The 25,389-nt window shown below is 44.0% G+C and overlaps 1 protein-coding gene across 2 annotated transcripts in view; it reads right to left on the bottom strand.

Annotated features, from left to right (window-relative positions):
• B4GALT7 (beta-1,4-galactosyltransferase 7) overlaps positions 1-25,389 on the bottom strand; it is a 730,869-nt gene that overhangs the window by 600,913 nt on the left and 104,567 nt on the right. The window lies entirely within an intron of this gene.

The following is a 25,389-nucleotide window of genomic DNA, read 5'->3' as shown; positions in this document are numbered from 1 at the left end:
TTTTTTTTTGCGTTTTTTTGTGAACTCCGGTAGTCGGATGGCTTTCCGACATTTCTGGATAATTAAACCTGCGTCCAAAGTAGTTTAAAGCAAACTCACACCGACGCTTAATAGCGCGTTGGTCAAAGCTAGCACAAAACAGACAACCCAGAAAGTTATGATCAGGGCCTAGGCAAGGAATACAGTAAGAATGAAAGTCCTTATGAGGTATTTGCTTCCCACAAGAAATACAATTAACTTTTTCTGACATCCATTCTGGAGCAAGAAAAAAAGTTTCCCCAACAGGGTACTTAGCTTTATAGAAGACTTTGGATCTGAAATTCGAACTCAAAAATCTCAGGAGTCGGCCAACCGGCACTTGCGAACTGCTTCGGGCACCGCGCGGCAAGAAAGACCGAAGAAAACTGCGTTGGTTGCTTCTTTTATACCCCTGACGACAGCAGACGCAGGACCCAAGACTTTGGAATTCAGGCCGACTAAGGGCAACCTGCCAGCAGGATTACCCAAATGTAATGACTGCAACAGTGAAACATGAAGTACAGCTGTACCTACCATAAATGTAGATGTCCGAGAGGAATGCATCTGCAGTCTTTACAAATGGGTTGTCCTGTCGTCAGGCAGCCCTTCGGCCAGTTCAAAGTCTGGGTCTGGCCTCGCTGGTGTCGCACTTCACCCGATTTGCGGCAGTTTTTCGGGTATAAAGGCATCAGCCGCCATTTTCCTCAGTGTTTCTTGCCCCAGATGCCAGGAGCCCTCTTGGATGGCTAAATTTGGATAAATGCCAAAGTTTCCAAATAGTAGAGAGCAAACACACAAAATAAGCATGTATGTACATATATACAAACAAATACACCATAATAGATCCCCCCCAAGCTAGCTGAAGATTGGTAAATACCCTAGGAGAACCTCAGAGGGGAAGGAGGGTAATGACTGCAGATGCATTCCTCTTGGACATCTACATTTATGGTAGGTACAAAACTGTACTATGTCCTTCAAGGATGCATCTGCAGTCTTAACAAATGGGTAGAATACCATAGCTAAACTAGGGGAGGAGGTAAATAGAAAAGATTATGGTGTAGTTAGTATCCCTTGCAAAACAGCAGTGGCAAAGCCAGCACGGGATCTAGAGTACAGAGGTAAGTTATAATGCTTGGCAAATGTATGCACGGAGGTCCAAGTAGCAGCCTCTATAATGTCCTGGTAGCCACTCGTAAGAAAGCTGTGGTAGTGGCTGTAGCCCTTGTGGAGTGGGGCCTGATGTTCTCTGGAGTTTTCTTTCCATGGTAGGAGTAACAAAATCTAATGCAATTTCCTATCCATTTGGAGATTGTCCGTTTAGAAATTGGTTTTCCTTCCTTCCCTGTTGCATATGCTACCAGAAGCTGGTCAGTCTTTCTATTGTTTTTTGTCCTGTCCAGATAGTAGCGTAATTGTCTGTGTACATCCAAGGTATGCAAAAGCCTTTCTCCCCTGTTCTGTGGGTTGGGGAAGAATGTAGGGAGGTAGATAGCCTGATTTAAAGAAACTCTGGATACCACCTAAGGCATAAATGTAGGGTTTGTTCTCATGGACACTCTGTCTTGATGGAAGATCAGGAAGGGTTGCACTGCCATTAATGCCTGCAGTTCAGAAACCCTTCTTGCTGAAGTTATTGCTAGCAGGAAGGCAGTTTTTCAGGATAAGTATTGTAATTCTGCTGTTGCTGCTGGTTCGAAAGGAGGAAGAGTCAGCTTTTCTAGTACAAAATTCAAGTCCCATGCTGGCAATGGAGGTTTCCTGGGAGGTTTTACATTTTTAATTCCTCTCAGAAACTGTCTGAGCAGAGGATGCGAGAAGACAGGAGGATCCAAGCTGTATTCTGCTGAAATAGCTGATGCATGTATCTTGATGGAAGAATAGGACAAGCCTGTATGGTAGAGCTCTGCCAAGTACTCCAGGATGTTGGCTATATTCACCACTGTCACATCTTGCCCCTTTGCAGTACTCCAGATGAGATATCTTTTCCATTTTGCTGCATAATTCTTTCTTGTGGAAGGTCTACGAGCCTCCAGCATTATGTCTCTAACCCTTTGGGATAAATTCGGGTTAGTTGCTGTTATGTAATGTTCCAGGCAGTTAACTGTAGAGTTTTTAGACTTGGATGCTGTAGTTGCTCTGTGTTAGTAGTAAAGGGATCAGGGGCAGCGTCCATATCTGTTCCCTGGCCATGCTCCTCAGAAGTGGGTACCAATGTTGTCTTGGCCAGTTTGGAGCTATCAGAATGATCCTCGGACGTTCCTCTTTGATCTTCAGAAGCACCTTGTGCATCAAAGGAAGTGGTGGGAATGCGTATGCTGTCAGGCTTTTCCAACTGAAAGAAAGGGAGTCCACCTTCCAAGCAAGTGGGTGGTAAGTCCTTGTGCAGAATTTCTTCAACTGGTGATTGACTGGGGATGCAAACAAGTCCATTTGTGGTAATCCCCATTTTTTTTTGATGGCTTTGAAGATGTCCGGATGCAGCATCCATTCGTGGGCATCTGTTGTAGTTCTGCTTAATATGTCTGCTAGAATGTTTTCCTTTCCTGGTACATAAATTGCTTGTAACTGAATGTTGCAGCTCAGAGCCACATTCCATAGGTCTAGTGCCAGCCGGCATAGAGGGTATGAGTGAGTGCCTCCCTGTTTGTTGATGTACCACATAACTGTAGTGTTGTCTGTTCGTATCATCAACTGGCCTTCTTGGAGAAGAGGTCTGAATGCCTGGATTGCCAATTTTACTGCCATCATTTCTTTTAGATTTATGTGCAAATGTAGCTGGTCTTGAGTCCATAGGCCTTGAATGCACTTGTCCAGCATGTGTGCCCCCCATCCGTGGTCTGAGGCATCTGTCGTGATGGTTTGTCTCGGTTGACTTTTGCAGAAAGGCAGTCCTGTGTTTGATTGGCAGGCCTGAGCCCACCATAGGAACTCCTGATTCAGGCATGGGATCATTGGTATTTTGGTTTCTAGGCTGTGTTTGTGCTGGGACCACAAATTCTTTAGGTACCACTGTAGCTTTCTCATATGCAGCCTGGCATGAGGGACCAGTATTATGCAGGATGCCATGAAGCCTAGAGCTTGTAACACTTTCCTTACAGTCAGATGGGTCTGCTTTGTTAATTCCAAGAAGTAGAGAGGAAGTTGTTCTTTCTTTTCTGCAGTTAGGAATGCCATTTGTTTTGATGTGTCCAGTTCTGCACCCAGAAAAGTTATTCTTTGGGATGGAATCAGCCTTGATTTTTCTGTATTGACTGTATATCCCAGGACTTGTAGCAGGTAGATGACTCTTTGTAAGTCTTCTGTTAGCTTGTTTTTGTTGTCCGCTTGTATCAGGCAGTCGTCCAGGTAGGGATAGATTTGAATCCCCTGAAGTCTGCAATGAGCTATTACTGATGCCAGGCATTTCGTGAACACTCTGGGCGCAGTAGATAAGCCAAAAGGCAATGCTGAGAATTGATAATGCTCTGATCCTGCAAGAAATCTGAGGTATCTTCTGCAAATTGGTCTTATGGGGACGTGCAGGTATGCCTCCTTGAGATCTAGAGTTACCAGCCAAGACTCCTTGCCCAGCATGGGAAGAAGCTGCTGTAGGGTCAGCATTTTGAATTTTGGAACAATGAGGAATGTGTTTAAGGTCTAGAATAGGCCTCCATTTGTTTTCTTTCCTTGGTACCAGGAAGAGTCTTGAGTAAAATCCCTTTCCCTGTTCCATAGACGATACCTTTTCCACAGCTCTCATTTTTAATAGTTTTGATACTTGCTTTAAAGCTTCTGTCTTGAGTAGGTGGTAGGTTTGGCATTCCTCTCTTTTCTGGTAGAGTATGGAAATGGAACCTGTAACCTTGGTCTATAGTTTGCAAAATCCATTTGTCTCTTGTAATGCAGTGCCAGTTTCTTGAAAATAAGGTTAGCTTTCCGCCCAAGGGTGCTTGTAGTTGTTCCCTGGTAGGCGGTACCACCGCTAAGTCACTGTGGTTGAGTTGTTGTAGTGGTGGTGGCTGTATCCTTGTTACCATGCCATTGGCGACTGTAGGCACCCCTGGATTGGTTTCTATTCCTGCCTCTTTATGGCTTAGGGATTCGGAAAGGACCAATTTTTGGAGGGCCAGTTCCTGCTAAACCTTGGAGGTTGAACTTGTAGGAAATCTTTCACTGTTTGTACAGATTTTGCTTTCTTCCATCTTTTAGTACCTGCTGTGCAGGGGAACCAAATAAATTGACCTTGTCCATAGGTGCATCCAAAAGCTTTGATTTGACATGGTCTGGTAGTGCTTGTCCTTTCAACCATGCATGCCTCCTAATAACTGTGCCAGTCATGGCTGATCTAAAGGAAGCCTCCAGTGCATCATAGCCACATTTTAAGGAATGGTTACTAACCTGCTGTATGTTATGTACCATTTCCTGAACATACTTTTTATCTAAAGATTCTTCAGAGGACAGCTTTTTAGTCAACTGGTCAAGCATAAACTCTTGATATTGAATCATATGGAATTGGCAGTTCAAAGCTCTAGCTGACAAAGTAGCAGAGGTGTAAACTTTTTTACCCCATCTCTCTAAGGACCTGGATTCCCTTTCAGAGGGGAGGGGGTTTTTAGAAGAAGTAGCTGCTACAGCTTTAGGGCCCTGGGAGATGGTCTCTGGGTCTGCAACAGGAGCCTTGTAGAAATGGTGATGAGTGTCCGGGACCCTGTAGTACCTGTCGGGCTTAGCAGGAGCCGGAGGTAAAGAATCAGGAGCAGTGCAAGCATCATTAAATGCATCATCAACAACAGAAAGAACTGGAGGTATAGCTAAAGGTCTATGTTGTGGCAAATGTAGAAAGGTCCTAAGCCTCTTTCTAGAGTCTGTGAAATCTTGGCCCTGCCACTGAAATTGTTCCCTCATAGCATGCAAGGTTTCCCCAAAGGAAAATTCCTCAGGAGGAGAGGCTGAAGGGATAGACTCCTCAGCATCTGAATCTTCGTAAGGGGAATAAGCAGCCTCAGGAGGGTCTGTATGCTCCGAGTCATCAGAAGAATCATCTGCGGATACTGGCTCGGGGGGCTCTGCTCTAGGTCTCTTTTCTGGTGGAGGGAGAGAGGCCCTGTCAGGATGAGGCTGGGCTCCACGGATTAAAGAGATGAGATCCTCAGCCAAAGAAAGCATGTGGTGCTGGGCCTGTGAGAAGAGGGCTTGGCAGGCACAGGTTTGGTTGATTTGGCTGCTTTAGCACTGACAAAGGCCTTAATAGACATAGCTGGGGGAGGCCTAGCAGCTCCACGTGCAGGGGTTGTAACATCCAGGGGAATGGTGTCTGATAAATCCTGTGAAACCTCAACAGAAGGTTGGATTTCCGAGGCAGTCTCTACCAGGCTAGAAGAGACCTCGGTGGAAAGCAAGTTATCGGCTGAAGATAAAACCGCTTGCTCGGTTTCGGCCGAAACTGAGACAGGTTTCAGCCGTGTCGGTTCTTTTCTTTGCGTTTTTTAATAATTTGTGTAGTCGGAGGATCAGACGGCATAATGTAGGCAAAATCAGAGCCGAATATCTGTTCAGCAAAGTCCGACCGACGTTTAAGCGTCCGTCGGTTAAAAGAAGAACAGGTTAGACAAGATGCTACATCGTGGTCTGGGCCTAAACAATGTATGCAATAGGAGTGGAAATCTTTATGAGGTATTTGTTTCCCACAAGATAAAACAGTTAACTTTCTCTGACATCGGCTGAGGCAAGAAAGAGTCCCCAACGGGGTACTTAGCTTTATAGAAGTCTTCGTAGGAGTATTCGGTAGTAGTAATCTCTGGATCTGACCGACCGGCACTTGCGAACAGCTTCTGCTTCGGGCGCCACGCAGCAAGAAAGACTGAGGAAAATGGCGTCAGCTGATGCCTTTACACCCAAAATGACGTCGGGTGAAGCCAGCCGAGGCCAGACCCAGACTTTGGAATCCAAGGGCTGCCTGACGACAGGACAACCCATTTGTAAAAACTGCAGATGCATCCTTGAAGGACATCATCAAGATACTTACTAAGCAATCTAAAATGATGCCTAGTAGAACCATTTGGCAATCTCTAACCACAGTCTGAGCACAGGCTTTGTTCCGGAGTGCAGAACAGCAACGGTAATCCTCTTACTCAAAAGGGATACATAAACTGACCCGGGAAACAGTTAATTCATGAGCTTAACCCAGGCTCATCTGCAAGGCCATGGAAAGAATCCTCATTTACCTTCTAAACAAGGACACAGGCAACCTTCAAACCCTTGACCTGACCTAGTTTGTTTTAGTCAAAGGTAGATCTTGTTTACTAAACCTGGTGGATTTCTTTGAGAAGGGTCTCCAAAGCCCTGGATGACAGCAGAGCAGTACATAATGCCTATCTTGATTTCGCCAAGAATTTTGACAATTCCCCCACTCAGGGATCATGGAGAAACTCTCCCAGCTGGGGATTAATCCATATTTCACTAGATTGGTAGCCAACTGACTCACTAACAGCACACACACTATCAAAGTTGGGGGAGTCGACCTTTACCAGTACATGAGTTACCAGTGGGGTACCACAAGGATCTGTGCTGGGCCCTCTACTGTTTGGAATCTATTTCCCTGATGTCCAGGTGAAAGTAGATGACCTGTGGCTTACCAAGTTTGCAGATTTTAAACTGGGCTCAATTAAAAAGTCCCCCAATGATGTAAACAAATTACATTAGGAGCTGCCGCAGACAAATGATTGGTGGCAAAGTCACAGACTAAAACTAAATGCAAAGAAAGTCTAATTATTCCCTTTGGCGAAGTAGCAGCTCCTGCTAACTATGATATAGTTAGCACTCTAAGCTCAAACCTAGTGGTGTGAAACTTGGGAACACAGGTTGATACCAATCTAAACTTACATCACCACTTGTCCAAAGTAGCAAGGAAAACCTTCTACATTGAGTCTCAAATAAGGGCATCACATGGAAGAGTAAGGATGTTATAACTCCACTGGATAGACAGATATATCTCAGAGATACAGTCCTCTGGAATAAGCTTCCACTTCACGTGAAGCAGAGCTCCTCAATGACCAAGTACAACCTTAACAATTGAATGGGTGACTAAATTCACCCTGGGGGTGGCACCTATGTTCCTCATGGATGGGGTAGTCAGTTTAGTCGGTTCTGATCAAATTACTCTAACAACCATCTAACTATGGTCAAATAGGGTACACTTTTTAACCTGACTAGGCTTATAAAGCTTCTAGGGCCATTACCCTAGTAACCTCCTATGAATCTATGAATCAATTAACAGATGTGAGATGCAGCTGGGAATTTCGACAATGGAACCAAGACAATACCTGCATACACTCCGTGAAGGAACTGGTTCTCAGACGTTCAAATGCTCAGATCTTTTGTTTAAAAGGTAAATTAAAATGATACAAGTAATCCCAATTAGAACTGAGCAGATGTCCCTATAACTTGGAAGTGGATCATGCATAACATTTCCAGCTGCATGGACTCTTACCTAAAAGGAAAAAGCCAACCACCAGTAGTGTTAGAAAATACTTTAACATTAGCAGAATTCCTTGCAAGCAGAATGTTTTCAATTTAACATAGATATCTACGGATTTTAATTTTTATTTACTTAATGATATTGCTTTACGATGAGTCACAGATGGAATAAAAGTAACCTGCATATAACAAGGTAGTGAAATTGTATGAAATTCTGAAAACACAGGCACACGATTTCTGCAATACTAAACACTTGCTACCATTATGACCTCTAAACATAGACTTGCGAAAACAGCAAAAAAAAACTTCCATTCCAATTTAGTTCGTCAACTCATGTCACTCCCCTTCTGTTTCCTGACTGTACCAGACAATGTAATCACTCACATTTACCATCTTCTTTTGTGAAATTCTAAGTTTCATTTTGATATTTGCCACAGCACTTGATGCAACACAAACAGGAACCTTTCGGTTGAGATGAGCAGAACAGAGGGAAGTTAACATGCCAGACTGACGTCTGATGAAACTAACTAGGACATTTCACTCAAAAGTTCAATAACAGCACGTATATAAAACAGCAAGTAGAAAACCACCACTAGGAAAACATCCAAGTTAGTCTACATGAGATAGAAATCAAAGATGACCACATTCAGATCTCATAAGAGGGTCTGAGAAATTGATGCTTAAAACTACAAAATTCTGAGGTCAAACCGAAATAGTAAATTATCTACCTTTTCTAACCCAACACTCAAATGTACATAAAATGACTGGGGAGAATGGCAGCAACAGCAAAGGGAAACAGATGAAGAAATAGACATTGTTGCCAAATCATTATAGAAACCAGGCAATTGCACTACTGTCCCTGCAAAACAGCAGCAAATCAGAACAGAAAAAATATCAGTCTCTCTTTACAAATTCGTGCATTAAGAGAGCAGACTTTGTAGGGCAGCCCTCAACAGGGCACTTTAGAACATACGAAATAAGAACATTACATAGTGATGCAGAAACATATGCAATACAGAGGCATCACGATAGGATTTACTTACTGACTTACCTTTAACAGTTTATGGATGGAATGCTCACTAAATCATTTCCAACACTGGAGTAACCTTTATACTTTCAAACTTATAGCTAAAAAAATATAAAATATTTGGAAGATTTACAATGTAAAACTCCAGAAGTCTGCTCTCTTTTAGACCATATAAACCAAGTCCACACCATTTAGGGATGTGTGTTGCGGCTACTGTAGTAGAACCAGTCTGCAATTTTTTTTTTTTTTAAACTGTCCAAGCACTGCATTACTATTATATGTAACCATTAAAACTTCAACTTAAGTCAAACTGTTCTCTAACCATGCATGTATTTTCATTGGGATAAACATCTGAATAACTAGTTAACTGCATAATGAATGGTTCAGCATTACTCTGTCAAACCATGCAGTGCAAATATGATGCAAAACTCCACACTAAGCATTTAGGATGCTACAAGGCAAGGAATAAAACAGTGGCATAAATAAGACTCACATAGCATACTCCTGAGGCACAGTAAAGGGTCTTCTACTTGAAGATCTGCTCTCAGTGCTGCTGCATTTGGAATGGTACAGACATTAGGCTATTAATGTCCACTCCTTTCAAATGGCACTTGCACTCTCAAATTATACAAACATTACAACAAATTAATCCTCAGTGAAATAAACAACTGCGAACACCAAAGCAGTTGCAAAGTTCCTCAGTTAAACATGTCAAAAAATATAAACAGTCACTTAAAACAGTGCCGCCTGCTGCCACACACTAAGTACAGTTGTGTATACTTACCATAAAATGTAGATGCCGAGTGTAGCCACTGTTGCAGTCATCACATTTGGGTAGATTCCCAAAGCCAAGGATGTGAGGACCAGCTAAAAGGCCCTGAAGACTGCAGTGGCAAAGCCAGCTCTGGATTTAGAGAAAATTGGCAGATGGTAATGCTTGGTGAATGTATGTACAGAACTCCAAGGTACCAGCTTCTAGGATGTCCCTGATAGGGACGCCTCTGAGAAAGGCTGTAGAAGTAGATGCAGCCCTGGTTGAGTGGGGTCTGATCACCTGTGAGATAGTCCTGTCCAAGTAGAATCTAAGTTGTCTGTGCACATCCAATGAGTGCAGTATCCGTTCCCCTTTGTTCTGTGGATTAGGAAAAAGGGTTGGCAAATGAATGGACTGATTAAGGGCCTCACTGGATACCACCTTGGGCATGGAGGGATTGGTCCTGAGGGACACCCTGTCCGCATGAAAAATGATGAAAGGCTCCACTGCCATAAGGGCCTGTAATTCAGATACCCTTCTTGCTGAAGCAATTGCTAAAAGGAAAGCTGTTTTCCAAGAAAGGAATTTTAAGTCTGCAGTAGCAACTGGCTTGCAAGGGGGAAGAGCAAGTTTCTCCAGTACAAAATTAAGGTCTTAGGCTGGAGTTGGAGGTCTCCTGGGTGGTCGTAAGTTTTTGGCCCCTCTGAGAACTGCTTGAGCAGTGGATGAGAGAAGAGGGGAGGTTCTGTGTTATAATGAGCTGAAATGGCTTAGGCGTGAATTTTGATGGAGAAGCACAGGCCCTTGTGAAGCATCTCAGTTAAGTATTGTAAAATCTGAGGTAAATTGGGCACTGCTGTGCTCATCCCTTGAGCTTGGTTCCAGGCACAAAATCTTTTCCATTTTTCAGCATAAGATTTTCTAGTACTAGGCCTCCTTGCCTCAAATGATATCCATCACTGGTTTACTGAGGGATGGTAAAAGAGAGATTGGGTAATTAGCCAGGCTGCTAGGTTCAGTGTTTGAAGGTGGAGGTGCAGAATCTGGCTCTCCTGCAGAGACAATAGGGTAGGAGTCTGAGGCAGGTGCCATGGGGCCAACAGTGACACTCTGTGCAAGAGGGGGTACCAGTGCTGGCGTGGCCAGTCTGGTGCAATCAAAATAGTCCTTGGTTTGTCTGGTCTGATCTTTAGCAGTGCTTTGGAGAGCAGAGGCAGAGGAAGAAAGGCATAAACTGATGAGGTTTTTCCAGCTGAAGGACAGAACATCCACTTTCCAAGCTTGTTTGTGGGGAGGCCTTGTGCAAAATTTGTCCAATTGATAGTTCTGGGGGAAGGCAAACTGTCTATATCTGGGCTCCCCCATTTGCTTGTCAACATGTTGAAAATCCTTTGTTCCAGTTTCCACCCGTGTGGGTCCATGAGGTTTCTGCTTAGTTCATCTGCCAGTGTATTTAGTTTTCCTGGCAAGAATTGAGCTTGTAGATGCACTTGGTAGCCCAGGGCTGTATTCCACAATGCCATGGCTAGTCCTGCAGAGGGGGTAAGAATATGTACCCCCCCCCCTGCTTGTTTATCTACCACATAACAGTGGTGTCGTCAGTCTTTTGCATTAACAGTCCTGGAAGAATGTGGTCCTTGAATGCTGTCAGAGCATTCTGTACAGCTAACATTTTTTTGATTGATATGCAGGTGCATTTGACTCTGGTTCTATTTGCCCTGAATGCACTTCCGTGAGCCCCCATGCATAGTCTGATGCGTCTGTTAGGGTTTGGGCAACAGGGGGTAGTGTGACTGGTAATCCCTTGTTTTGGTGGCAGGCCTCTGCCCACCAAAGGAACTCTAGGCATAGGCAAAGTATTATAGGAATCACTGTTTCTAGATCATGAGAATTTGACACCATAGGCTTTTTAGATATTTTAGTTTCCTCATATGCAGTCTTGCATATGGAATTAGAAGAATGCAGGAGGCCATAAACCCCAAGGCTTGTAGAACTTGCCTTCCAGATAGCAGTTTTTTTGTGGCCACTTGTTTGAAGAAGGTTGTCAAATTAATTTGTTTCTCTGGCATAAAGAAAGCCATTTGGGAAGTTGTATTCAAGCTTGCTCCCAGGAATAATTTGTTGACAGGGTACCAAGGTGTGATTTCATTTATGGTGTACCCCAGACAAGTTAGCACCCTTTGTAAAATGCCAGATTCAAAATTACGTCCTGGCTTTCTTCCTGAATTAGACAATCATCCAGGTATGGGTATATTTGAATAATTATTTGCCTGCAAAATGCAATGACTGGAGCTAAGCACTTTGTGAATACCCCGGGCGCAGTAGATAAGCCAAAGGGAAGTGCAGAGAACTGATAGTACATGTAGCCTGCTTTAAAGCGTAGGTATCTCCTGCAAGATACCCTGGCTGGGATGTACAGGTATGCTTCCTTTAAATCTAGTGTTGCCAACCAGGCGCCTTTGCCTAGCATAGGGAGCAACTGGTGAAGAGTCAGCATCTTGAAATTTGGAATCACCAAGAAGGTGTTTAGAGTAGACAGGTCCAGGATAGGATGCCATGAATTGTCTTTTCTGGGTACCAGGAAAAGTCTCTAGTAGAAACCTTGTCCCTTTTCCTCTTCTGATACCAAATGAATAGCCCCCATGCTTAAGAGAGGAAGTACTTCTTTTTTGGGGCCTCTGCCCACTGATTTGGGGGTAGATCTGGCCACCCGCTTGGTGTTGGTATAGTGTGGAAATTAAATCTGTATCCCTGAGACACTATTTAAAACCCATTTGTCCTGGGTAACGAGTTCCCAGTTCTTTGCATGAAGAGCAATCTTACCCCCCAAAGGGGCAGTTTTAAAAAGAAGTCATTGAGACAGTTTACAATAGGGGGAGTTTTATTACCACCAGATGTGGAAGTGGAGGCTCCTCACTGCTTAGTCCTGTGCGTACCCTGGGACTGAAACCTGGGAGCTCTGCTGGATCTGGGTTTGGTCTGGAAGAGGCAGGAAAGAACCAATTCTCAGAAGGCCAATGCCTACTAAAGCTTGGAGGTTGTACTTGTAAAAAAATCTAACAGTTTGCATAGATTTAGCTTTTTCCTCCATATTTGAGAACTACTTCTGCCTTGCTGCCAAACAGGCGGTCCTGGTTTAAGGGAGCATCCAGTAATTTTGCTTTAACATGATCTGGCAAGGATTGTTCCTTAAGCCAAGCGTGCCTTCTAAGTACAGACCCAGTTATAGCAGCCCTGCAAGATGCCTCTAGTGAATCAAAATCACACTGCAAAGTATGGTTTTCCAACCTGTTCTGCTGAATACAATAAATCCTGTGAATCCTTATTTTTAGCACAATCCGGAATCAACATCATTTTCTGTTTAAGTAATCCAAATAATATGCTGCTGATACTTTAACATATGAAACTGGCAGTTTAAGGCCCTAATTACCAAAGTTGCAGAAGTGTATACCTTCTTACCCCATCAATAGAGCGCCCTGGAGTCTATCAGAGGGGGTAGGATTTTTGGCAGTAGTAGCTTTAATGCCCTTGGTTCCCTGTGAAATGGTCTCGGATCCACAGTAGGATTTTTAAAAAGGAACTTGAGAGTCAGGGACCCTGTAATATCTATCAGGTTTTCTGGGAGCAGGAGGTAGAGAGTCAGGGGCCAAGCTAGATTCCGAAAAGGCATCAACAATGTCTAGTGCAGGAGGTATGGCTAAAGGCCTGTGCTGGGGCAGGAGTAAGAAATCCCTAAGCCTCTTTTTAGAATCAGAGAAATCCTGACTTTTCCAACGAAAATGCTCCCTGAGGGTATGCAAGGTTTCACCAAAAGAAAAATTCTCTGGGGGCGATGCAGAGGGAATAGAGTCCTCAGCATCAGAATCCTCATAGGCAGATAAAGGTAAATCCTGGTCATCAGAGGAAACAGAAAATTCAGAATCCTGGTCAGAAGTATCATAAGCAAACTCAGTACTAGGTCTCAGAGAGGGAAGGTTGGCTTCCCCCGATTAAAGTAATATGGTCTTTAGCCATTCTTATTTGTTTAGGCATAGAGGCCTGACCATTTGGTTTGGGCATCAGTTTTCTAGGCATGGTTAGAGTTTTAGGCCTTGAAGAAGATGGTGTTGGTTTAATATGCAAGTCAGTAGGCCTGAATACACCCTCAGAAGCCGATGCCTACACAGTGGCTCCACACCAATCCAAGGTAGCGACATCCACAGGTTCCACAGTTGAAGCATATCGCAGTATACCAGACTCCGAATGGGTCTCAGTAGAGGCCTGCAAATCTGAAGTAGCAGGTATCAGGGGCTGCGAAAGCACCAGAGTACCAGCAAACTGGCAACTGGCTTAGGAGAAGCGACGTCGGCAGCTTTGGACCTCGGTGGCCTGTCTGTCTTTGCGTTTTTTCGGAATGTCAGTAGTCGGACGGACGGCTTACCGAAAACATATCGGGATAATTGAACAGAGCACCAAAATATTTAGAAGCATAAATATACCGACGGACAGTCTGTGGTTTAAATAAGGCACAAAACAGACAGCAAGGTACGTTGTGGTCAAGGTCTAGGCAAGGAATACAGTATGAATGAAAATCTTTGAGGTATTTGCGTTCCACAAGTAATGCAATTATTTACTTTAAATGACAGTGGTTTAGAGCAAGAAAAAAAGTTTCCCCAATGGGATACTTAGCGTTTAGTTGAAGACTTTGGTTCTGAAATTCGAAAATGAAAATTTCAGGAGTCGGCCGACCGGCACTTGCAAACTGCTTCTGTGTCGGGCACCGCACAGCAAGAAAAACTGATGTAATGGCATCGGCTGCATGTTTTATACTCCTGATGACCTGACATCACAGAAGGGACAGCAACCAACATAGGACCCAAGACTTTGTTAATCAGGCTGAATGAGGGCTACTGCAAGCAGAAAACCCAAATGTGATGACTGCAACAGTGAAACACGAAGAACATCTGTACATTTAACTTTTATGCCAAGGTCTTGTGCAAAAAAGCCAAACTGACTCAGTTAAGCGCGGCCCACCTGTTAGCACATTTGAGGAGACTGAAGAGAGCACGAAGGGCATAGCAACACTGAGGACTAAAGCTCTGAACTGACTGGTTTGATTCTTTCCACCTTCATTTACTTGTAACTTTTATTAGGGCTGTTAATTATATAAAAAGGTACAACCTGATATATGCTACAGTCTAAAACACCTAATGTTTTTTAGGACTACAAAGGACTGATTTCAAGACCACAGTCCACAGGCTTCAGGCTATTCCCAACAGTCACTTCTGTACACATGGAAGTGGCAAATACCACTGAAATTCACCTTATTCACTTTAGCAAGACAGATCAACAAGCAAGGAATACAATGTGCATCTACAGTGTATATCAGGGTGGGAGCGGCTTTGCACAGATTGGTACAGCTTTTTGACATACAGAGAAAATAGTGCCGGAGCAGACTCCTTTTAGCACAAACAGACATGAAAAAGCTATCCTGAAATCAACTGACCAGCTAAGACAATTAGTATCTTTACATCTGAACATTATTTTGGATTCCCATATAGAACAGAAACACTTAACTAGTGGACAAAAGCAGCGCAAGTCCTTTGTTATATTCAAGAATCATTTCCTGCTTTCTCTTCCAGATTCTCCCTTGATAAAGGAGTTTCACTGGCAGTTTGTGACCAACCACAAACTCCCAATGAACTTCTATGAGAAGAAAAAACAGTAAGAGCAATTGTCAATCTTCTCAGTTTAGCAACAAAAGATGGGTGTTTGGCCTTACTTCACCCTGATAAAGACCCAGTCTCTAATTCAGGCTGCTGAATGGCTGTCCATGTTACTTTTTACTGTAAAAAAAAAAAAACGTATACATGCTACACCAAGGTTTAGTAGGAAAAGGCAGCAACTACATCCCATGCAACCCACGTTAAATTTGTGTTTGAGGAACATCAGGGGATGAATGGACACGCATCTGCATGCTCTTTGCATTAGATCTCTAGTGGAGGCTGGGGACACACAAGGGGCATGTCAAGTGGGAACAGGTGGGAGAAGTACTCTGAATCATTGAGCAAGCAGGATGACTCACCATATATCCCCACTGCACATCTACCATTAGACAGTTACAGGACCAAGGGGAAACTGGGCATTAGGGCATAAAACCACCCCTTCCCCTGGCAGCAATATGATGCTGCACCACGATGCTTCAGTCTCCTCCCTAGCACTAGGCAATGGACAATAGCAAGTCCAGAGGCATACAGGGCAGCCTGGTATTGAAGGAACACACTTGGCAGCCGATGGCCAGCTGCAGGGAGAAAAAATGGTTAAAAAACAGAATATACCGGACCTGTGTGTAAATGTGACCCAGAGAAATGTGAGGCACCAATGACTATACTGTCAGACAACCACAAAGTCACCTTACACCCTTCCTCACTCACTACAAAAACACAGGAATGTTGCTGGGCCAACAGTCTCTCCCATTTTAATTTGCTTATTTTTAAATTAATGCAAGTCCTACCCTAATGCAGTCTTTGTGGTCTAGCAGCAGAGTGCTATTCATGCATTTATGGTGGCCTTGTGTGAAGTTTTCACAAAGCTAACATGGCTGCAGATGTAGCAAAACAATCATACTTCAAATGCCATCCCAGTCTGACTGGCTACTTTCTCAAAACTGTAGAAACCATACAACACAGCTAACATAACTAACATCTGTTCACGTGTGGAAAACTGGAGTTCTGGCACGGTCTAATGGTACAAACAAAACAGCTGCTCAAGTTTTCCTGATGTTGATAAGTGACGTGCTAGCTGTTGTACTAACGGCATGTACGTAGAAGGGATGTTAGTATATCGTGAAAGTGAAAGCACTCTTCCATGTAGTCTGCAAGCACACACAACAGTGAACTATTAGTAGCTGTAGCTTAAGCTTACTGTTGAATTTTACCTCAGTGGCTACACACAGATTATACATGCATATACACATGTACATATAGGTATACATCTATAAAGGCAGTGCACAGTGATGGCTTGCTTCCTAACATATATCCTCAACCACACACACTTTACAGTTCCTTGTGATTTGTGTGTGTTACTTTGTGATTTCTGCATTTAATTTTTAAGGGTTTAAATGTCTGAAGTTCATAACTAGGGTGTTTAGACAAGAACTAAACATACACGTTACATATGCCATTTCTAGCAATAGGTTTACATTTTTAAACAAGCTGGAAATCTCTGCGGTTCACATTTTAATAAACCCTTTCAACTACTTTAAATCACTGTTTCTTTTAACACCATCAGATGCCCCACCTATCCTCTTCCTTGGTTACCTACCTCTAATAAATCTTAGATTCTGCACTACCATCCTGCCACTCCATATTAATTTCTATTTTTTGTGTTACAGCCATGAGTCAATAGTAGATAATTGCTGTAGTAACCAATACAATTACTACTAGCAAATCCATCTTAAAATACCTTCCTTTAATTCTATAGATCAGCTAACTCAAACTACATCAAGCCAAGACCATTCTCTGGCACACATGTATAAACAGCAGTTCATTTCCAGATGGTTTGCTGGTTGGGAATTCAGTTTACACATTTCAGCTGCTTCAATGCCACATTTACTGTTCTACCCATTATTGCACTCTAACCATTGCTCCTTTAAAATGGAGTACGATTTCAGCAGAATAATCACTTAAAGAATAATGTCAGTCTTAATTCACTGCAGACTGCAACATCCAGTCTTATTTTATACTGAAGGGGCGCACAGCCTATATTCATGGTGTCAAGTATTCTTGTCAGCATATGTAAAGTGAAACATCCTGCAGTTAACTAGTGACAGTCTGTAGAAAGTACAATTGTGTACACTTTCCATAAATGTAGATGTTAAGAGTCTATTCACTGTTGCAGTCCTGACTTTTGGGATTTCCTGCTGTCAAAGCCCTTGGCCGGCCTGACTACCAGAGAAAATTCTTGCCTCTTCCTAAGAATGACAGACGCCCTAACCAACAATCAGTAAGCTTGGGTATATAGGGAGCCAGCCTACGTCATGAAATAACTTTTTTCATGTGTCCCCTAACAGGAAGGACCCCAACTGAGCAGTAGGGAACTGAGAATTAATCCTACAGGAAGAGACATCATGGGGGTTTCCCTTGGCTAAAAAAGAGGTTATAAGTATACTACCTAGTAGGTTAATTGGGGAAAGAGGGAGGGAGAGAAGACTGCAACAGTGAATACACCAACATCTGCATTTGTTACGTGTACACAACTGTATTAAGTTATTCGTGTTTCACTGCTGCAGCCCGACTTGTAGGAAGATTCCCAAAGGTGAAAAGAGGGAGGAAGGAGATTAGGGATGCCTTGCAGGATGGCAGGGGCGAATCCTGCTCTGGAACTAGAAAAGTCTGCCAAGTGGTAGTGTTTGGTGAAGGTATGCACTGGTGAGCAGATGGCAGTTTTCAGGATGTCCTTAGTAGGGAAATCTTAAGCAGCAGAGATCGCTGGAGTATGACCCCAACAGCCTCAAGAGATTTTTTGCCAAGATGGCTAACAAAAACAGATACCGTAAGAGACCAATGTTGAAACACTATTTAGAAGCTGATTTTCCCTCGGATCCAAGAGCAAAGGCCATAAAAAGCTAGACAGATTTTCTCATGGCTCTTTTTCTGTCAAGGTAGTACCAGAGCTGCCTATGCACAACCAAAGAAAGGCCTTTGTTCTGGGGGTTAGAAAGAATGTAGGCAGGTGAATGGCTTGACTTAGAGAAGTGTCAGTGACCACTTTGGGCATGAAAGTACAGTTAGTTGAGGGAAACCCTGTCTGGATGGAAGACTAGAAATGGCTGCACGGCCATGAAGGCATGCAGCTCAGAAACTCTCCTGAGGTGATGGCCAGCAGCAGGGCAGTCTTCCAAGTTAGAAACTTCAGTTGGGCAGAGGCTGCAGTTTCTAAAAGGAGATAATGTTGATTTTTCTAGAACAAAGTTAAGGTCTCATGGAGGGATTGGTTGCCTCCTGGGCGGTCTGACGCGGATGACTCCCCTAAGAAATTGTCTTAACAGGGGATGGGAAAAGACAGCAGGAAGAGCAGGTATATGGGCCAAAATGGCAGATGCATGAAAATTTAATGGAGGAGTAGGAAAGGCCCTTATCAAATCAGACTAGCCAGGTAATTTAAAATGTTAGCAATCTGGACTCAATCTCTGCTCAATATCTGTACTCAAGGTGCTTTTCCTTTTGGGACCATTTGCCCTGAATGCACCTGTCCGTCATGTGCGCCCCCCAGGCGTAATCTGAGGCGTCTGTTGTGATGACTTGCTTTGCTTGAGGCTTGCAGAACGGGAGGCCTGTGTTTGCTTGACATGCTTGGGCCCACCATAGAAATTCCTTTTGCAAACATGGAATTATTGGTATTATTGTGCTGGCACCAGCTGGCAAATCTTTTCCACTTAGCTGAGCATAATTTCCTAGTGCTAGACCTTCTGGATTCCTTGAAAATGTCCTAAACCTGTTTGCTTGGGGTAAGCTTGTTCTTGGATGGTGTGGAATAATCAAGGATGAAAGGCCGAGTATCTGCAGGCTGGCTTGCACAATCTTTCCCTTGTCCTGAGTGAGAAAGTCAATTCTCTGAGGTAACAGTCATGGCCTCCAATTGGTTAGTTAGAAAAAGAAAAGTTGTGTAAGCAAATGCTGTAGTGGTACATTGCTCTTACTATAGTGTATGGGGTCCTGAGTCTGAGACTTGGCAGTGCTGATTATTTCTTGATGAGTGGATGGGAGATCGTAGGTTTACCCCGGGTATCACTTCTGTGTCACGGTTAGACAGAGGCACAGTATACTAACCTCAAAAAAGGGCATAGCAAAATTAATTTAAAATGGGTGGCGAAAGCCAAACACTCTGGCTAGGCTTATAAGTGCCCTAGGGCAGATAGCCTAGTATGAACCTATGAACTTGCCATAAACTTACATGTCCTTCTCTTCCATGTTACAGTATTCATAACTGTAGGGAGATAACCACCTGCAGCACAGTAGTTTTGTACCTACCATAAATGTAGAGGTTCGAGTGCTAATACAGCTGCAGTAATCACAGATGGGTTCTCTGCCGTCAGGCGGTCCCTCGGTCGGCCGAATTCCAAAGTCTAGGTCCGGCGTCGGTTGTCGCTTTCTCTCCTGACGTCAGTGAGGCCGGAGTATATAAGACACAGCCAACGCCATGTTCTTCAGTCTTTCTTGCCCAAGATGTCAGGTGCCCCCAGAAGGAAGGCAATACATAAATTATGTTTATATGTATATTCAAGCAATGCAATATAATCCAAAATCAGTAGTTGCAAGCAAATAAACCATAGAAGGATAACCCAGTCAGGTTGCATGAAGAGGGTGTTAGGCCCCATGCCTTTACCAAGTGGGGAAGGAGGGAGGGAAACCTGTACTGCAGCTGTATTAGCACTCTAACATCTACATTTATGGTAGGTACAAAACTGTACTATGTTCATCGTGCATACAGCTGCAGTAATCACAGATGGGTAGAGTCCCAAAGCTATGCATAGGGTGGTAGGTACTAGGAGGAACTGGGTTGAGCCAGAATGCCCTGCAACACAGCAGTGGCAAAGCCTGCTCTAGTTCTGGAATATAAAGGCAGGTGGTAGTGTTTTGTGAAGGTATGTACAGAACTCCAAGTGGCTGCCTCCAAAATATCTTTGGTAGGAACTCCTCTGAGGAAGGCTGTAGAGGTAGCTGTGGCCCTGGTGGAGTGTTATCCGATACCTGTAGGAACAGATTTCCCATGATAGGAATAACAAAACTGTATGCAGTGGCCTATCCACTTTGAAATAGTCTGCTTGGAAACTGGCTTCCCTTGAGCCCCTACAGCATAGGACACAGAGTTCTGATTTCCTGAAGGACTTTGGTCTGTCCAAATAGTAAGGTAGCACAAAAGAGACAGCCCAAGACGTCGTGGTCTGGGCCTAAACAAGGTATGCAGAGGGAATGGAAATCCTTATGCGGTATTTGCTTCCCACAAGAAATACAATTAACTTTTTCTGACATCGGTCAGAGGCAAGAAAAGTTTCCCCAATGGGGTACTTAGCTTTAATGAAGACTTCGGTTTCCAATATTTCCGTAATTCAGGAGCTGGCCGACCGGCACTTGCGAACTGCTTCTGCTTCGGGAACCACGCGGCAAAAAAGACTGAAGAACATGGCGTCGGCTGTGTCTTGTATACTCCGGCCTCACTGATGTCAGGAGAGAAAGCGACAACAACAGACACCGGACCTAGACTTTGGAATTCGGCCGACCGAGGGACCGCCTGACGGCAGAGAACCCATCTGTGATTACTGCAGCTGTATGCACGATGAACATCGGACATGCAGCCAGCATACCAAAGTCTTAGGGGCAGGGGTACGTGCTACATTGCTGGTCAGGGCCATAAACTGACATAAGCTGTAAAAGTGACGTCTGCACTTTGCTCCTTCAGAAGGGACTGCCGCATACAGTAGTACCCCTGGGGAGCAAGGAAAGGAAGCTTTTCAGACCTACATATGTCACCAGGCCAAACGAGCCCAATAAATGTATGCGCCTGTTACAGTGTCCTGTTTGGATGGAGAGAAGGTACAGAAAGTCACTCCAGATGGACAAAACCGAGCAAGAGGGGGTGGGGAACTGAATACTGCAACATGGAAGAGGACATCTAAGGTTATGGTAAGTTCTTACATAAACTATTCTATATCCTTCTATTCTCATGTTGCAGTATTCATAACTGTAGGGAGAACAACCAAGCTTTAAATATGAACCTGGGAGGTAGGTTGAGGGGCCTGGTCTATGAGACCCTGGAAAAAGTACAGTTTTGTACCTACCATAAATGTAGATGTCCGAACTGGATAGCATCTGCAGTCATAACAACTGGGTTGTCCTGTCGCCAGGCAGCCCTTCGGTCGGCCGGATTCCAAAGTCCGGGTCCGGCTTCGGCTGATGTCGCACTTCACCCGACGTCATCTCTGCTGGTCTTCGGGTATAAAGGCATCAGCCGACGCCATTTTCTTCAGTGTTTCTTGCCCCAGATGCCAGGTGCCCTCTTGGAAGGCTAAATTTTGGGTAAAAATGCCAATGTTTCCCAAAGGATAGAAGGCAAACAAAAAATAAGCATGTATGTACATATATACAAACAAATACACCATAAGAGACCCCCCCCACCAGCTAGCTATTAGGAGGAAAATACCCTAGGAGTATCACAGAGGGGAAGGAGGGAGGGTAATCCTGACTGCAGATGCTATCCAGTTCGGACATCTACATTTATGGTAGGTACAAAACTGTACTAAGTCCTTCATGGATGCATCTGCAGTCATAACAACTGGGTAGAATACCATAGCCAACTAGGGGAGGAGGAAGAATAGATTATGGTGTGGTTAGGATCCCTTGCAGTACAGCAGTGGCAAACCCTGCTCGGGATCTGGAATACAGAGGTAAATTATAATGCTTGGCAAATGTATGCACGGAGGTCCAAGTAGCCGCCTCAATAATGTCCTTGGTTGCCACTCCTCGCAAGAAGGTTGTGGTAGTGGCTGTTGCTCTTGTAGAATGAGGTCGTATGTTCTGTGGAATTGGTTTTCCATGGAAGGAGTAACAGAATCGTATGCAATTTCCTATCCATTTGGAGATTGTCTGTTTGGAAATTGCTTTTCCTTCCCTCTGTTGCATAGGCTACAAAAAGCTGGTCAGTTTTTCTGTTACTTTTTGTTCTGTCCAGGTAGTAGCGTAGCTGTCTGTGTACATCCAAGGTATGCAGCATTCTTTCCCCTCTGTTTTGTGGGTTGGGGAAGAAGGTAGGTAGGTGGATTGCCTGGTTTAAGGACACTCTGGATACCACCTTAGGCATAAATGTAGGATTAGTCCTCATGGACACTCTGTCTTGGTGGAAGATTAGGAAGGGTTGTACTGCCATTAGGGCCTGAAGTTCAGAAACCCTCCTTGCTGAGGTTATTGCCAGTAGGAAAGCAGTTTTCCATGAAAGATGTTGTAGGTCTGCTGTTGCTGCTGGTTCAAAAGGTGCGAGTGTCAACTTTTCTAGCACAAAGTTCAAATCCCAAGCTGGCAGTGGTGGTTTCCTAGGAGGTTTTACATTCTTGATCCCTCTGAGGAACTGCCTGAGTAGAGGATGCGAAGACAGGTGGATCAAAGCTGTATTCTGCTGAAATAGCTGATGCATGTATCTTGGAGGAATAGGACAGGCCTGTATGTAGAAGCTCTGCCAAGTACTCCAGAATGTTAGCCATATCTATATTCGACACATCCTTCCCTCTTTCAGCACTCCAAATGACAAACCTTTTCCATTTCCCTGCATAGTTCCTTCTTGTTGAAGGTCTGCGGGCTTCAAGGATAATGTCTTTAACCCTTTGGGAGAGATCTGAAATAGTTGTTGCTATGTGATGTGCCATGCAGTCAGTTGCAACGTTTTCAGGTTTGGATGCATGATGCTGTAGTTGTTCTGAGTTAACATCAAAGGCATCAGGGGTATTGACCACATTTTGTCCCGAGACATGCTCCTCAGCAATGGGTACCAGTGTTGTCTTGGCCAGTTTGGAGCTATCAGGATTATCCTTGGACGTTCCTCCTTGATTTTTAGTAATACCTTGTGTATCAAGGGAAGAGGTGGGAATGCATATGCTGTCAGGCCTTTCCAGCTGAAGGAGAGCGAATCCACTTTCGATGCAAGTGGATGGAATGTCCTTGTGCAGAATTTTTTGAGCTGGTGGTTGAGAGGGGAAGCGAATAGATCTATCTGTGGCATTCCCCATTTCTTTGTGATGGTCTTGAAGATGTCCGGGTGTAGCGTCCATTCGTGAGCATCCGAGGTGGTTCTGCTTAACATGTCTGCTAGAGTGTTTTCCTTTCCCGGAACAAACATTGCCTGTAACTGGATGTTGTAGCTGAGTGCCAGGTTCCAAAGGTCCAAAGTCATTCTGCATAGGGGGTATGAATGAGTGCCTCCCTGTTTGTTGATGTACCACATGACTGTGGTGTTGTCTGTCCTTATCATCAAATGGCCTTCTTTGAGAAATGGTCTGAATTTTTGGATTGCCAGTTTTACTGCCAGCATTTCTTTTAGGTTGATGTGCAGGTGAAGCTGGTCCTGCATCCACAATCCTTGCACGCATTTGTCCAGCATGTGAGCCCCCCATCCTAGGTCTGAGGCGGCTGTTGTGATGGTTTGGCTTGCTTGATATTTGTGAAAGGGTAAGCCTGGGTTTGACTGGCATGCTTGAGCCCACCATAGGAACTCCTGTTTTAGGCATGGAATTAGTGGAATTTCTGCTTCTAGGCTGTGCCTGTGTTGGGACCATAAATTCTTTAGGTACCACTGTAGTTTTCTCATATGCAGTCTGGTATGTGGAACCAAGATTATGCATGATGCCATGAAGCCCAAGGCCTGCAGAACTTTTCTTGCTGTTAGCTTGCTGTGGTTTGTTAGTGCCAAGAAGTAAAGAGGGAGATCTTTTGTTTTTCTGCAGTTAGGAATGCCATTTGTTTTACTGTGTCCAATTCAGCCCAAGAATGTCCTTGTTTGGGATGGAATCAGCCTTGACTTTTGCAAATTGACTGTGTATCCCAGTGCTTGTAGCAAGTAAATGACCCTTTGTAAATCTGTTGTCAGCTTGCTTTTGTTGTCCCCTTGTAGCAGGCAGTCGTCCAGGTATGGATAAATTTGGATTCCCTGTAGTCTGCAGTGGGCGATTACTGATGCCAGGCATTTTGTGAATACTCTGGGCGCAGCAGATAAGCCAAAGGGCAATGCTGAGAATTGATAGTGCTCTGATCCTGCAAGAAATCTGAGGTATCTTCTGCAAATTGGTCGAATGGGGACGTGCAGGTATGCCTCCTTGAGATCTAGAGCTACCAGCAAACACTCCTTGCCCAGCATGGGAAGAAGTTGCTGTAGGGTCAGCATTTTGAATTTTGGGACAATGATGTATGTGTTTAAGGTGGACAGATCGAGAATAGGTCTCCAACTTTTTTCCTTTCTTGGAACTAGGAATAGTCTGGAGTAGAATCCTTTGCCTTGTTCTGTTATTGGTACTCTTTCCACAGCTCTCATCTTTGTTAATTGCATTATCTGCTGTAGAGCTTCTGTTTTTTGATTTGGAGGTAGGTTTGGCATTCCTCTTTTGACTGGTAGAGTGTGGAAGTGGAACCGGTAACCTTGGTCTATGGTTTGCAAAATCCACTTGTCTTTTGTGATATAGTGCCAGTTCTTTGAAAATAAGGGTAATTTTCCGCCTAAGGGTGCTGCTATTTGTTCCCTGGTAGGCGGAGTTAGAATCAAGTCACTGTGATTGCCCTGTTGTAGTGGCAGTGGCTGTGCCTGTGGCTCTGTTATTACCTTGCCATTGTCGTCCTCTGTAGGCACCCCCTCTGGATTGATTTCTGCCTCTGGAACGTCTATTCCTGCCCCTTTGGGATCTTGTGGAGCCAGGAAAGGACCAATTTTTGGCAGGCCAGTTCCTGCTAAACCTTGGGGGCTGAACCTGCAAGAAATCTTTAACCGTTTGTACAGATTTTGCCTTTTCTTCCATTTTCTTCATTACCTGCTGGGCAGGTGTACCAAACAAACTGGTCTTATCCATAGGGGCATCTAATAACTTAGCTTTAACATGATCCGGTAAAACTTGTTCCTTCAGCCATGCATGTCTTCTTATCACTGTGCCAGTCATGGCTGATCTAAATGAAGCCTCCAGTGCATCATAGCCACATTTTAAGGAATGGTTACTAACCTGTTGTATGTTATTTACCATTTCTAATAGATTTTTCTTATCTATAGAGTCAGAGGATAGCTTTTTAGTTAACTGATCAAGCATAAACTCTTGGTATTGTATCATGTGAAACTGACAGTTTAAAGCTCTAGCTGAGAGAGTAGCAGAGGTGTAAACCTTTTTGCCCCATCTGTCTAAAGACCTGGCTTCCCTTTCAGAAGGAAAAGGGTTTTTTGCTGTGGTCGAGGCCACTGCCTTAGGGCCCTGGGATATAGTTTCGGGGTCTGCAAGTGGGGCTTTGTATAGGTGATGATGAGTGTCTGGCACCCTGTAAAATCTATCTGGTTTGGCAGGTGCTGGAGGTAAAGAATCTGGTGCAGTGCAAACATCATTAAATGCATCGTCCACAACAGAGAGGACAGGAGG

Source organism: Protopterus annectens, chromosome 4.part0 (genome assembly GCF_019279795.1).
Source record: "Protopterus annectens isolate FY-2018-M chromosome 4.part0, PAN1.0, whole genome shotgun sequence".
NCBI classification, from domain to species: domain Eukaryota; kingdom Metazoa; phylum Chordata; order Ceratodontiformes; family Protopteridae; genus Protopterus; species Protopterus annectens.
The sequence above is the reverse complement of the archived record's forward strand: the minus strand, read 5'-3'. Positions and strand labels throughout refer to the sequence as shown.